This window comes from Eptatretus burgeri, chromosome 8, assembly GCF_056783735.1.
Source record: "Eptatretus burgeri isolate ZD-2024b chromosome 8, Ebu_testis_v1, whole genome shotgun sequence".
NCBI lineage: Eukaryota > Metazoa > Chordata > Myxini > Myxiniformes > Myxinidae > Eptatretus > Eptatretus burgeri.
This window is the reverse complement of record NC_140968.1, coordinates 31,372,488-31,388,196: the sequence shown is the minus strand read 5'-3', so window position 1 is coordinate 31,388,196 and position 15,709 is coordinate 31,372,488. Positions and strand designations below refer to the sequence as shown.

The window sequence follows — 15,709 nt, the reverse complement described above, 5'->3', positions numbered from 1 at the left end:
TGCCAGCAGTTATAAAGTGTTAGTTCTAATTACGTGTCTTTTTAATTATGTAATTCACCAGTACACAAAATACACACAAAACGAGTCCTGGTGGGAACCTGCAATCTCTGATTGCTCTTTTTCTTGTTCTAAATGAAACCACCTGTCTGACACTATGAAAGCATCGGCAGAACAAATTACACAATTTTTTTTGTGATGTTAAAATTTATATAGAGAGCGCATTTGTAGAATGAACATGATGAAATGCACTTATATTTCAACCTCTCCAAATCATTCATAACATTTGATATATTTGCATGGAAGTCAAAATGACATACACGATGTGTTTTTGATACCTTTAAACAACATTATCAGTCTCCTTTGGAAATGAAACTCTTTTGTTGTGCCTTTTACGATGTCACAATTATAATAACTAGAGATTAACTCACATCCATCTAAATAGTCTAAACACATGGATGATGTCACCAAAGTCATTCACCCTCTTCCTCCTCCTCCATCTCCTTCACAACAATGTTCATTGTGACGTCACGGGATCAAGGGCATAGGTCGATAAGATCTCCTCTGGCCTGGTTGGGTCTGGAGCAATCTTACGCATGGGCCTATCGTCCATGTTGAGCCATTTCCCAGAGGTCATGTCATCGTAATCTTCAAGGAAGATTAAACATGAGCTGCATTTCCCAGAGCTCTGAAAGAGAAGTCTGGCAGTTTCTTATATTAGACTAGATTTTATTTTGCAGTTCACAAGGACACAAGCTATACAATCTCTTTCCTTTGCTGAAAGAATACAATCGTGGTTTTTTTTTTTTCCTATATTATAAACCTGAAATGATCCTTGTTTTGCGTTGAGGAAAATTTTCCACATTCTTTTCCACTTTTTCTTCCAAACATCCTACAAACAAATCTTCTTGGAGAGAGGGGTGATTGGTAACCAGGAAATCATAAATACAAGGAAATCTGAAAGGGCCAATCTCAACCTGACCATATCAGTCTGGTTTTCCTGAAATCTGACAGGTACAGAGATCCTGACCGATTACATTGCCACCTTGACTACTCTGTTTATTATGTCTTCACCATGTCGGTTGCACAGCCATGCCTCAATAATGATGCAACAAGCAGGACAAATTTGTGGTTGAAATTGGGTCATCCATGCATTCGATATAATAGGACCTGGTCCTTTTATTATTCCCATTTGAACACTTGCCTCGTGTGATTTGAGTTTGAAATCCCATATAATGTCTTTTTTTTGTCTTCCTGTTGACTTTGAATGTCCTTGTTATTTAAAAGTGACGTTGATGGCTCCCAATGACAGTGTCCTGCATGTAAAAGCTCCTACACACTTGAGAAACGTTACGTAATTTGGTGATTACCTGTCCTAGTAAGAATATTTGGTTGATGAGCTGGCAGGATGACATTAAGGCATGCGCGTTCTCCTCGAAGCCGTCTAGCCTGGGTTCAAATCTCGGCCCATCAATAAACTGCCATCCCAGTGTTTTACAGACAAGATGAATTATCAATGTGTGTGCCATCCCTCGATGGACGTTAAACTGGGCATCCTATCTGCTGGCATTTGTTGGTGGATGTTAAATATCCCATGGTGTCCTTCGTGAAGAGTAGTCCAGCTATTGCCAACACCATTAACAAATTCCAACTTCCTGCTTTAACCACTTAATTGAGTGTCAGGCCTGGTCAGCCAGTTAATGAAAGACTTTGGCCAAAAACATCCCATTGTCAACTCCTCAAAAACGTGGGAATAATTGTTGCCATTAAAGAAGAAGAAGAAGAAGAAGTTGGATTTCATCTCGCTCTCTGAAAACATGGACCAACTTCTATCATATCATCCCAACTCTCTCTTCCTCAAATGTGGTGACATTAATTGTCATCATGCAAGTTGGCTTGGTGTGGGTACCTCTCACCTGCTTCAGCAAAAGACTTCTGCATCTCATTGGGACTGACATAATGTCAACTTCCCGACCCGGATCTCAACCAACGGTACTCCATCTCTTCTGGATCTGATATTAGCCAATTTCACTAAAAATATCTGCCGTTCTTCCTCCACTCCAATCGGTTCATTTGACCACATGCTTGTCAAAGTAAACATCCCTTTAGCTGTTTTTGGAGAACCACCTCAGTGCTGTTGAGTCTGGCATTTCACTCAGGCTGACTGGCAGGGTCTTCAAGCAGCCATCAAACTTCTAGACTGGTCTCCCATCTCTACTTTCTCTGACATCAACTCTTCCTGCTAATTCTTTCAAAGAAACTTGCTCTCTCACATGCACAGATTTATCCCATCTTGTCTTCAGTTGTCCTATCCTTCCTCCCGCCCATGGTACACTGAAGATTGTGGCGAGGCAGTTGTCTTGAAACAATTTGGCTTCGCCTCATGGAAGGCAAATCCAACTGAAGGCAATCTTAGTTCTTTCCACAAAGCTTGGAACAAATGTGTGTCTACCCTCAGGAGAGCCATAAAACAACATCTTTCTAATCTCAAGTCTGAACTCTCAAACCTGTCTCCCTCCTCAAAATCCTGGTGGTATCTAGTTAAGTCTGCTTCTGGTGTATACTCCCCCTCCATCCCCTCCCTTACCTCAAATGGCCACACAGCTGACACTGCATGTGAAAAGGCTGAATGCCTAAACTCCATGTTTGCATCTAAATCTTGTGTCCCAAACCCGTCACTTTCTGTACCCACCTTACTCAGTCGCACCCAGCTGTTCCTGGACTCTGTGTCCTTTTCTCCTGACAAGATGGAGAGCTTGCTGTCAAACCTCGACTCAGATTCTGCATCCGGTGCAGACGGCATCAGCCCACGTGTCCTAAAAACCTGCTCCACTGCTCTTGTTCACACTCTCTCTGTTCTATTCACCCTCTCATTTGCTCAAGGTCATCTGCCATCTGCTTGGAAATCTGCAAACATTACTTCCCTGCATAAAAAAGGTGCAAAAACAGATCCCTGCAACTACAGAACAATCAGCCTTCTCCCAATCATCACCAAGGTTATGGAATCCATCATCGCTTCAGACATTAAATCCTTCCTCTTCTCCAATGGCTTGATTTCCAATCATCAATTTGGATTCAGATCAGGTCACTCTTCCCTGGATTTTCTGCTTCAGCTTTTCCAACAATGGATGGAGGTACTCAATGCCAGACAGGAAATCCGAGCCATCTCCCTCGACATCTCGCGTGCTTTCAATATGGTTGGGCACCAAAAAAAAAAAAAAAATTGGTTTCTCTCGCGATGAGGCTGAGTCTTTGGGTCTCTCACTCTCTCACTGCAAGCAGGTCAGTGGTCTTTCTGTCTTCTACCATCTTCTCTCTAATCTCGCCCCCCCCACCCCGCTCTGTCTGCAATATATCTCTACCCACCCCATATTTCTCCAGGTGATCAAGGTCCACCAGCAACCCCCTTCTGGTAAAACTACAAAAATCAAGAATCACTGCTCACCTTCACTCCAACATTCCTCTTTTTTCCTGCCTTTGGAACAAACTCCCACCCTGTTTTCAATCCCACTCTTCCCTCAAGATCTTCAAAACAGCTGTTCACCATCACGTCTTATCTTCCCCCATCCAAAACCATGATCTTTTTCTGCCCCCGTTAATCCAACCAAAACCCACCTCCTTCAACTTTCCAGCTTTCCTTCCTGAAAGTCCCTGTAGTGTCAATATTGTTTACCCTGCGTACCCCACCCCAACCCTATCCCTTGCACAGATCTCCTCATGTCTCTGTTACCCAATGTTTTGTCGTTCCCTCTTATCTCCTGCTTCCATTGTTCCATTTTGTGTGCTACGTTGACTGTACTTCTTTCCTGTATTTCATTCTTTATCTCTCCCTTTACTCAATATCTCCAAAAACTCTATCTCCATTGAACGAAACACTTCTTCCTTCTCCTGTTCAAATTATTTAAAAACATTTTTACATGGTTCACTCTCCTGACTTCTCCATCATCAGTACCTGTGTTCTTCTTTTTCATCAATCTATTCCTCTTATTCTTATTCTTCTTCACAAATATTATTTTCCAAAATTGTCTGCCAGTTAAGTGCTTGGTCCAACAACCCTCCTCCTTCACTTATAGGACCATCTTTCTCTGTGCCTTCAACAAAAATTCTCACCATCCATCCCATGATCCTTATCTCTGATTATCCAATTTGGGAATCTTGAGAAGTCCAGTTCACAGAGGTTGCTCACAAAAATCAAATCCCCTTCGTGTCCTTTAATGGCGTCAGTACCCTCCCCCACATTTCGGATACGCCCACATCCTTCCAACCCCATCTCTTCTATGTGACCCACTCCTCAGCATCCTACAATTCATGTCTCCTCTTTTTGCATTCCCACTCACCCCACCTCATCAAAGCTTCATATTCCCTCTTTCTGCATCCCTCTTCGCACCACACTCTCAAGGCTTCACCCACACCCCACACCCCTCAAAGCTTCCCCTTCAAAGGCTCTCCTCACCACCACCCTCTCAAAGCCCACCCCCTCACCCTGCCCTCTCAAAGCCTCTACATCCCTCCCCCCACAATCCTGCAACCTTCCAACACCTCCTCTCCTGTACCAAACTGTGCAGACCTCAAACATTTGAGGCTTCTGCTCCAACCTGATAGATTTCTCAATCCAGGCCACTGCTGATTAAAAAACAGGCATCATCTGTTTAACAGAATCTTTCCTCCCTCAGGACATCCATGACTCCTTAGTGTCTCTCGCCAACTATTGTCTCCATCGATTTGTTAGGCCTAAACCCCGCCCTCGCGACGGAGTTGCACTACACATCAATAAATCCATTTTCTCTGTCCTTTGACTGATCTGACACCTCCCGACTCCCAGGCATACATTTGGCTGCGACATTCCCTCCGCTACCAATGCTTGTTTATGTGTGTTGTACTGTCTTCCATGTTGTGATGTCTCTCTCTCTCTCTCTCTCTCTCTCTCTCTCTCTCTCTCTCTCTCTCTCTCTCTCTCTCTCTCTCTCTCTCTCTCTCCCTCTCCCTCTCTCTCTCTCTCTCTCTCTCTCTCTCTCTCTCTCTCTCTCTCTCTCCCTCTCCCTCTCCCTCTCCCTCTCCCTCTCCCTCTCCCTCTCCCTCTCCCTCTCCCTCTCCCTCTCCCTCTCCCTCTCCTCTCCCTCTCCCTCTCCCTCTCCCTCTCCCTCTCCCTCTCCCTCTCCCTCTCCCTCTCCCTCTCCCTCTCCCTCTCCCTCTCCCTCTCCCTCTCTCTCTCCTTTTCTCTTGCTCTCGGACAGCATGGACCAACTTTTAAACTTCTCATCCCAACTCTCTCTTACTCAGATGTGATAATTTCAATTATCACCATGCAACTTGGCTGGGTGTTGCTACCTCTCTCACCAGACATGGCACTTCATGAAACGACTTCTGTGACTCAATGGCAAATCCTTCCTTCTGGATTTGGTGATGACAAACTTCTTTACAAATGTCTCCTGCCCTTCCTCTGCTCCAATTGGTTCATCTGATCATATTCTTGTGAAAGTCAACATCACTCTAGTTATTCTCAGAGAACTGCCTCGGTGCTGGTGGGTCTGGCAGTTTACTCTCGCAGATTGAAAAAGACTGCAAGTCGCCGTCTCTCTTCAGGAATAGTCTCCCATTTCTATTGCCCCTGACATTAACCTAGCCTGGGAATTCTTCCATAGAAACCTGCTTTCCCTTATGCACAAATTCATCCCATCTCATCTTCAATTACCCCACCCATCCTATTGCCCATGGTACATTGAATCATGTGGTGAGGCAGTTGCCTTGAAACTACGTACCTTTGTTTTCTGGAAAGCAAAGCCAACCAAAGGCAATCTCAGATCATTCCACAAAGCCCACAACAAGTGTGTCCACACAGGAGAGTGAGGTAACACCATCTGTCCATCCTCAAGATGGAAGTTTCAAACATGTCTCCTCCTCTAAATCACGGTGGCACCTTGTTCAGTCTGTCTCTAATGTATGCTCCCCTTCCATCCCTTCCCTCTCGTCTTGTGTCCAGAACTCCTCTCTATCTGTTCCCATCCTACCCCATCATATACACCTGCTCCTAGACTCTGTGTCTCTCTTTTGCACCTGAGAAGGTGGAGAAGTTTTTGGTAATCCTTGAGTCTGACTGTGCAACTGGACTGTACGGCATCAGCTCACCTCTCCTAAAGCCCTGCTCCACCACTCTTGCACTTCCTCTCTGCCATTTTCACCCTGACAATGTCCATTGGTCATCTTCCATCTGCTTGGAAATCAGCCAGCATCACAGTATTACATAAAAAGGTGCCAAAACGGATCCCCTTAACTTCAGACCAATTTGCTTTCTTACAATCATCATCACAGTTGACATAAAAAAAAATCATTCCTTTTTTTTCAACAGCTTCATCTCAGATCATCAAGTCATATTAAGTCTTGGTCACTCGACCTTGGATATGCTGTTTCTACTCTCCCAAAATGGATGGAGGCCCTCAATGTCACACATAACCTATGGCATTAAAGGCCAACTCCACACATGGCTTCCCAACTTCCTCTGCTCCTGAAGCCAAAGTGTGGCTCTCAATGAAATCCTTTAATTTCCTTTTCCTGTTAATGCAGGAGTCCCCCAAGGCAGTGTTCTGGGTCCAGTCATTTGTCATATTCCTGATCTTCGTAAACGATCTCTCTGACTCACTGGAAAATCCCTTTTATCTATTTGCTGATGACTCCACTCCACCCTCTGCCATGACGTCCCTCTTCTTTCAAATGGGAAGGTAGCAGCCTCTTCCCTTTCTTCAGACCTTGACAAAATCACAAGATGGTCAAACACTTTGAATATGTCTTTCAATCCTAACATCTGTCTCTGCCTCTGCCTCTGCCTCTGTCTCTTTCACACCCACACACACACACACACACACACACACACACACACACACACACACACACACACACACACACACACACACACACACACACACACACACACACACACACACACACACACACACATCTACTTTCTTAACAATCCAAATTACTTCCTTGGCATAACTAAACTCCTGTCCACCTCCAAGGCTTTCATCCACAGCTTGATGGAGTATTGCTTTCCCTCTGGGCTTGTGCCTCTGCCTCACACCTTGCTCAGCTGCACGCCATGGAAATCAAGCCCTTCACGATTATTGAAATCTCCCATGATGAAGCCGAGTCTACGTGCCTATCACTTACCCATCATAGACAGATCTTTGGTCTTTGTCTTCTCCCGCCTCCTTTCTGGTCTTGAACGATCTGCTCTTTCCATGCTTTATCCCTCCACCCCTCCACCCAAGGTTCTCAGTGGGGCGCACATGGTCCACAATCAACCACCCTCTTCTGGTGAAACCCAAAAAATCCAGAATCGCCGCTCACCTCCACTTATTTGTTCCTCTTCCCCCCCCCCCCCCACCTATGGAACAAACTTCCACATTCTCTTCAATCTCATTATTTCCTTCAGGTCTTCAAGACAGCTGTTCACCACCATCTCAGATCATCCCTCATCTAAAGCCATGATATCTTCTACCCCCGATAACCCCCCCCCCACGCCCAATTCCTCCTCCTTCCAAATGTCTGTTTTTCCCTCCGAAGAGTTTGCTTCTGTACCCATCTTGTCCACCCCATACATCCCCCTCCCTACCCCTCATTCCTCCCCACACCCCTTATTTGTCCAAGCCTCCCTCTATTTTCTCCTTCAATCCTGCTCTTGATGTCCTCTCTCCCCCCCCCCCCCCATCTCTCTACTGTTCCTTTTTCTCTTCCATCCAGATCCATTCTAGGTTCTAGAATGTAGCTCTTCCATGAAGCTTGACTTTGTAGATAATTTTTTTATTCTTTTAAGAGTATTCCAGGCTTTTTTGCCTCAATATTGATCAAGTAGAATCAAAGAATGAAGCAATTTTCTGCTTTTCCTTTCCGAATGTCAGAATGTGCACAGATTGCGTACTTATTATTTTATTGTTTTTCTTTTGTTTTCCTGGTGGTGGCGTGGGGAGGGGGGGGTGGTGGACAGTGGAGTACTGGGGGTATCCTGGTGCCCCGGGACAAAATGTAATTTTGCACCCCTCCTCCCTCCCCCAAACCCCAACCCCACCTGACATAGGAAAAAATAAAGATGAAAGGAACACTAAATGTCAGTTCATATATTTATTCAATCAGAGTTAGAATGGATAATCCAGGAAGAAAGCATTTGGCAAACATTATCATGAGTAATTATATTTATACATGCAGCACACACAGTATGTCGTACACACAAACATTTAATGCAGAGCAACCTTTCCAGCCTTAACTGCTGCAAAGTGATCAATGACTTGGCCAAAGTTGACCTTTTCGACCGTCTCCCTTTCTACACCGAGGGACAGATCACTGCTGCGATCTTGTCCCATTGATACCATCAGGTACGTGAGGGTCAGTTTTAATTTACTGAGTGTTCACAGCTTGTAATGACACACACACACACACACACACACACACACACACACACACACACACACACACACACACACACACACACACACACACACACACACACACACACACACACCATTTTGATGCAGTCTGTGGCTGCTGGTTGCATCGTTGCTGGGAGCGTGACTGCGCCGCTGATGCAGTGCCCCCTATTTCCATTAAGCTGGTACTCATTTTGCCGACCTCCGAAGGATGACTGGCTGAGTCAACACATCTGGTGTTTAATGGCGTGACAGGGCCTCAAACTCAGGATTCTAAGATGTTAAGCCAGCCAGCTTAACCGTTAAAGCCAACACCAGACTTGCAATTGACACAGAAATGATAATAAGGATCTGTACCACAACTCGCAAACATGGGAACAATCTTCACCATAGGACACACCGTAGGACACACCGTAGGACACCATAGGACACTGAAGGAGTCTTTGGTGTACTCTTTCCACGTGTTTCTAGAAGCATCCTACAGTCGCAGATCTGTGTGCGGAGTTCGACTCCATCCAAATCAGTGTGATAGCAATTTGCTAGACTTGTGCAGCTTTGTCTGACAAGTAGAGTAGCCGAGTTTTTGTTCTCTAGGACATATCTGATGTGCAGTAGAAAGCCAAACTTTTCATTGAGTCCCTTGAGTCGAATGAATCGATGAATCATTTCCTGCTGGAGCCGCTCCTGAACGCTTTTCATGACTCTCATGATCTCTTCCTCTGCTGAGAGTCGGACCTTCATCTCCTGACAGTTCTCCAGTCATTCTTCTTCATATCCTCCTTCTTCTTCATCTCCTTCTTCATCTCCTTCTCTGTACCTACACTCTCCCCTACCTCATATTGTTTTTTTGCCTGAGTTCATAGAGTTTGGGCACAAGTTGTCTCGAATTTTGGAGATGTTAATTTGAAAGGCTTCAATGTCATTCGATACCTCTAGGAAGTTCAAGTTCGGATCTTGTGGTTTTTTTTTTTTTTTGTACACGATTTACTTTCACCAGGATGTCATGCCAGAAAGAAAGAAGAGTAAAAAATTTGAAAGTGGTGACACTTTGCAGCACCTGCCCCGCATCCCCCTGGTTACCTCCACCACTGAAGGTGGAGGAGGTAATGTTTTCACCCCTTTCTATCTGTTTGTCTGTCTGTGCACAGGATATCTTAAAAAGTTGTCGACAGATCCAGATGAAATTTTGTGGATAGGTTGGGTGTGTGAGCAGGACGAACTGATTCAATTTTGGTGAACATCCGGATCCGGGTCAGACTACTCGAATTTTTTTTAAGTGATTCTTCACCATTGAGAGATAGAGCCAAAAACGATGTAGTACTGCATAGCATGATATTTCAAAAATGTATCGGGCCCGTTATGTTCTCGTGGATCAGGCATTACGTGGCAGAGGTATGCGCTCCACTGAGTGCCCTTATAGTTTCTGATGTTTCACTCTGATCCTCAAACTGTCTTTCCAGTGGGCCCACCAAGTCAATGCCATTTTGAATAACCTTGACATCCTCCACTATAGCACTCCAGCGGGTTTCAGACTCCCATGTAACTGTGATGGGTATCACCTTTAATTTTTTCCCCATCGGAGAGTGGAACGTGAAAAAAGAATTGATATAGACTCTCAATATTTGCAAATAATGACCCTTCAGATGGTTATCGACTGGAAAAGTGAACTCCAGCCAGGTTCAACATGTGGTTATCACAGTTAAAGGACAGTGCCGGGGGATTTATGTCAAAGAGTCTCTTCTGTACACCGAATATACGGCCAGACATTGTCTTGGCACTGACACCGTGAGACCGACAATCATAGAATGGAAGTTTGACAGACTCGAGCTTGTTCATGATCGGTTTCTCAATGGTGGCTGCATCCTTTGAATGAACTTGCATGATACCAAGTTTGGGGGGGATAAGTAGGATGAGAACTATTGCAGTAATTTCCGTGACTTCCGCGTGTTCTCCTCCTCTTTTAACTTTCTTTTCCTGTTTTGAGCGCCACTCGGTTTTCTTCCAGACATGTCTGCGGACATTAAAAAGAATACCTGAGTCACGTGTTTGATATGTCACTTATAAGGTGATAACTACAGATAATGCAATTAAATTATTAAGCTAATAATTGTTGCATATGTATGAAATACATTTTTAATCAAAATACAAATTCAGCATTATGCATGTATAATTCAGAGGGAATCGTAAAAACTAGTCATCATGACATGGCACACTGACCCTGTTCTCTCCGATGCCCACATGATGCGCCGACGTGGTTCCACGTCATGCGTGTAGGATAGGGGAAGGGGCAAAGGGGATATGGGGAAGGAAATATGCAAAGAGAAAATGGCAACGTATTTGGATCACTGTAGCACCGAAAAACGAGAGATAACGAGGGTAGAAACAAGGGAAAATTATTTGATGTCGCTCATGAATATATATCATCTTAATTATCCATGATTTTATGAAAAAAGCTAAATTCTGGACGAAGTTGCTCAACTCGTTGTGAATTCGGTGCATCCTCTGGTCAGGATTAACCCTGCCCTCCCATGAACCCATTGCTCAGGGGGCACATGTCCCCATCTGCACCCCCCCCCACTCCTCCCCAGTACGCCACTGGGGGGAGGAGGATCCATTTTGGCACCCATCCCTACCGGCATGCCAAGTACATGAAGCTTTTGTAGAATACCTCTCACTGATTACTAAATCATATTAACGAGACATTTCAAGCAGGACTAACCCAAAAATGATAAAGATTGTCAAAATTCCCAATTCTCAAAACTTTATTTTGTGTGTGGCGAGTGATAATTTAATTAAAATGGGAATTAAATCTATGCTTCAAATCTTTCTCTTGTCTATTACTCCTTCAAGATCTCCATCATTATCATCATTCTAAATGTAAGTCCTTCCCCTAACCATTGTGACCAGGTGCAGTAGTTAGGCTTTGTTTGCTTCGGGGGTGGGACACTCCTTTAATGCAGTTTGGCTGTAATCATACATTCTTCATGCATTTACCTAATGTCAGGCATCATTCCTTTTATGAATTGTAAGAATGTAAAACTAAAACTAAGCTATGTGGTGCGAATACATTACTGTACAATGTAAACACACGATTAACCTGGTTGTCTGATCTGCTTGGATTTGTCGATGTTTAAAAGTCTACATTTCTCACTCGGAGAAAGAAAAACTTCGGGTGTTTTATTCTATTTTTTGCTTAGGCCAAATAAAGTTTCCAATTCTGAGTCAAAACAAATAGATTTTTCATCATTTTGTTTGTTTAATGGTGCATTTTGGATACACAATACAAAACTAGTCTTAATGGCCGTGAAGGCTATATAGTGTCATTCTGATGAAGGGTTAATGCCCGCAACTTCGCCTAGCTTCTCCTTGTTTCCCACGGTGGCTCGCATACTTCAATGAACATTCTTCTGATTCCACCGCCATCATTTTAGATAAGAACAATAATAATCATTTCAGTTTTATTCTCCAACAACAGATCAAAAGTTTGAAGACTAAGGACATTTGGTTAAACTCTACATATACATATATATATATATATATATATATATATATATATATACTTTTTTTTTATTTTTTGACCAATCCATTTTTTTGGCCTAAAACACTCCCTGGCACTCTGATGAACCTCTGAAAGTTTGACGGAGATCTGTTCAGCCATCTCTGAGAAAATATGGTGACACACACAGGCACACACATAGATAAATGGCTCTCTCATAGTATAGATTTTATATCTAGTACATGCTCTAGGCTCATGAAAGAGCTTTCTCTTATTTGGTGCCGTCATGGTAATCAATCAGTATTATTTTTGTAGCAACGTGTCAGCCCACATTTGTTGGGGATAAAATACAGGGGTTGGGTGGTGTGCTTTGTCAGAGCATAGATGTTACGTGTGGCCTCGTGTTTGTTGTTTGATCCAAATCACCGACACTGGGTGGGCAAACATTGAGGAACACAATGTGCTGATGGTGATGGTTTGCTATGAGATACCTTCTGTCACATTGCTCGTGAAAGACAAAACAGAACACAGGTAGAAATCTTTAACTCGTAGCAATCTTTAACCCCATTTTTCCAGAGAGTCTTTAACAAGTGTCGGAATCTTTCACCCACACTGTATATCATGTCCTGCTATTCCATTCCAGCTACTGCTCAACCAACCGACGACTTACTTCCAACCGCAACTAATACACACTGAAAACAGCGATTGAGACTAAATTCGATGATAATCCGTTCGACTAAACAATAACTCCAATCGCTGCAGTTCATATAACATACAGACATTCCATATTCAGTTAACTAACATAAATTAACACAATAACCCATCTACAAATCCCAGCACAATCTGTTGTGCTGTTCCATGCTTCAAAATGCCTTCAGTTCAGCAGAAGATGCACAATAATATAATATTATTGAATATGATCACTAAACTCAGCATAAAATGAGCAGTCTGCGTGGGAGGCAAAAGAATACAAAACAGGTAAAACAAATACCACTAATCTTTTAAAATACACGACCTTAAATGGTAGTTGATCCACTGTGAATAAAAGGAGAGTTTACATTTCTGGCTTTACCCTTCGACAGAAGAAGGTAAGAAAGCTCTTTTGTCGATGAGAGCTATTTCTTTGTTCTGACAAAGGGTAAGGCCAGAAATGTAAACTTTCTCATTTTATTGACGACGGATCAACTACCATTTGAGGTGTTTTAAAAGGTTAGTGGTATTTGTTTTATTTATATAATTATTGGGGGGGGGTTGTTTGTTGTTGTTGTTGTTGTTTTTTATTACTAAAGACGAGCTTGAACTGAATGAAATGAAAATGATTCAAACCATGTGTGGGATTTCGATCATTGTCTCATTTATTTTGACCTGCGGTCCAAGAGGTCTGCATGGTTGTTGCTGTTATTGTTGTTGTTGTTGTTGTTGTTGTTGTGGTTATTGTTGAGGTCGATGTTTTTTTTGAAATGTGCACCCATTGGTCGGACAGACTCCAGACCCCACCCACCATGGTACCAAGACTACTAATATGGCTGCCATCTTGGTTTTCTGGTTGGCTGAAGACATCAGGGTTGTAGGCCTTTGCTTATTATTCACAGCCTAGATTTGTTGCATCAGATTTCCATTGGCTTTGTTTGGATTGGAGTGTTATTCTCGATACACCCCTCCCGAAAAAACAAAATGTCGTTACGTAATTTTTGAATGGCTCCATATCGGGATGAAACAATCCGTGACTGTGACGAATCATCTCGTTCTGAACTAACCACGGCGGAGCCTGACATGGATAAAAGATGTCGAGTTAATATTTTAATAGCGCATTAAATGTGTTTCTCAATTGCGCTGTTCATCTTTTAAGAACACTTGAAATGCACATTTCCCAATCGGCTCGCGACCGGATTTTGTCACAGGTTGTGACGACAGTCATTCCTTTTCCATCACAACGGACCTTGCCATGCTTGGAAATTGTGGAGAATATTGCCTGTGCTGATCGTCTTCATCTTCTCCTTATTCTTCTCCTCCTCCTCCTCCTTCTTCTTCTTCTCCTCATTTTCCTCCTCCTCCTCCTCTTCCCTCTACTTCTTCTTCTCCCCTCCTTCTTCTTATCCTTATCCTCCTTCTTCTCCTCCTTCTCCTTCTCCTTCTCCTTCTTCTACTCCTCCTTCTCCTCCTCCTTTTCCTCCTTCTCCTCCTCCTTCTCCTGCTTCTCCTCCTCCTTTTCCTCCTTCTCCTCCTCCTCCTTCTCCTCCTATTCCTCCTTCTTCTTCTCCTTCTCCTCCTCCTCCTTCTCCTCCTCCTTCTCATTCTTCCCCTCCTCCCCCTCCTTCTCCTTCTCCTTCTCCTTTTCCTCCTCCTTCTTCTTCTCCTCCTCCTCCTCCTCCTCCTCTTCCTCTTCCTCTTCCTCTTCCTCTTCCTCTTCCTCTTCCTCTTCCTCTTCCTCTTCCTCCTCCTTCTCCTTTTCCTCCTTCTCCTCCTCCCTCTGTTGTATTTAGCATGGTTGCAGGTAGCATCATTTGCTGGGGCGCAGCAATTCCCCCTGTAGGTGAGAGCAGAAACTGGTAATTTGTTCATGGTGCTGGCGATAACTCACCTGTTCTTCACAAAGAACACCATGGGATCTTTAACGTCCACCATTTAATGATGGCAGATGAGATGCCCAAAGACGGCAAACACATCAATGCCTCGCCCTACCTGTAAAACACCAGGATGATAGTTTGTATATCGGCAGAGATTCAAGCTCAGGGTAGACAGCTCAGCTGGAGATGAGTCTGTACACCTCTGAGATATCCTATTCATCCTTGGAAGGATCAATACAAGGAAGTATTCATCGCTGTTAAGATAAAGGAGATGTGATTGATTGGTAATGACGATTAGGTACTTGATAATACTACACACACACACACACACACACGCACGCACGCACGCACGCACGCACGCACGCACGCACGCACGCACGCACGCACGCACGCACGCACGCACGCACGCACGCACGCACGCACACACACACACACACACACACACACACACGCACACACACATATATGCTTGTAGCATGGTATTGTGTACACTGTGGTCCTAAATGAGGAGAAAGCTTAGAAATTGAACCCAGTTTTAATAAGATAAACAATCTTAATGTTATACAATGCCCAAGTGTCTGTGCTTTCAGAAAATGTATACTTTGCTATGGGTCCTATGGATATAGTTGCTTACAAAGCATGTTTTTATCCAAACACAGGCTATTTTTTCCATTTTTATAGCTCATTTTTTAGAAATGGGTTACATGTATGATTGTATATGTTGTCCAAAATGGTTGAAAATGCATTTTTTGTTTGATGTATATCATTGTACATAAGAATAGAACAATTCCTCGAAACAGTACATTTCTTATGACCTTCTGCATATCTTGGCACCTTCAAATGTGTAAAATCTCAGATTTTGCAAAATTTCCCCCAGTCATAGTGAAGCTTTCAAAATCTTATTCCAGAAATTTGAAATGCATCTGATAGAACATCTTAAATAGCAATTTACTTCTGCATAAAGTGATGATTTAAAATGGCAAGTTTCAACATGGATCATTACTACATACCAGTTTTTAGGTTCACTTCCACGATTGGGTCAAAAATGTAAGGAAATACGTAACAAATTGCATTTACCAAGCTGCTACAAAATTACTGGTAGCAATAAGCTTGATTTTATAACCATAGAATAAGTTTACCAAGATGGCCCTATGATATAAAAATCAATACCAAAGGCCAGTTTGTGTTCAGTATACAGAACATCAAAGGTCATTAGGAAGTATGTAACATTT

At 43.2% G+C, this 15,709-nt stretch overlaps 1 protein-coding gene and 1 long non-coding RNA gene across 6 annotated transcripts in view; one reads left to right on the top strand and one right to left on the bottom strand.

Annotated features, from left to right (window-relative positions):
- LOC147021450 (hepatocyte nuclear factor 4-alpha-like) overlaps positions 1-15,709 on the top strand; it is a 162,852-nt gene that overhangs the window by 52,244 nt on the left and 94,899 nt on the right. The window lies entirely within an intron of this gene.
- LOC147021451 (uncharacterized) overlaps positions 8,098-15,709 on the bottom strand; it is a 49,780-nt gene continuing 42,168 nt past the window's right edge. Inside the window, exons 3-4 of one of the 4 annotated variants that reach the window (XR_015060796.1) lie at positions 10,632-14,592; positions 8,098-10,425 (exon numbers count right to left, since the gene is read on the bottom strand). This is a non-coding gene — a long non-coding RNA (uncharacterized LOC147021451). Of the gene's footprint in view, positions 14,593-15,709 lie in introns of all 4 variants that reach the window. The other 3 variants (XR_015060794.1, XR_015060795.1, XR_015060797.1) reach the window with 3 other exon arrangements.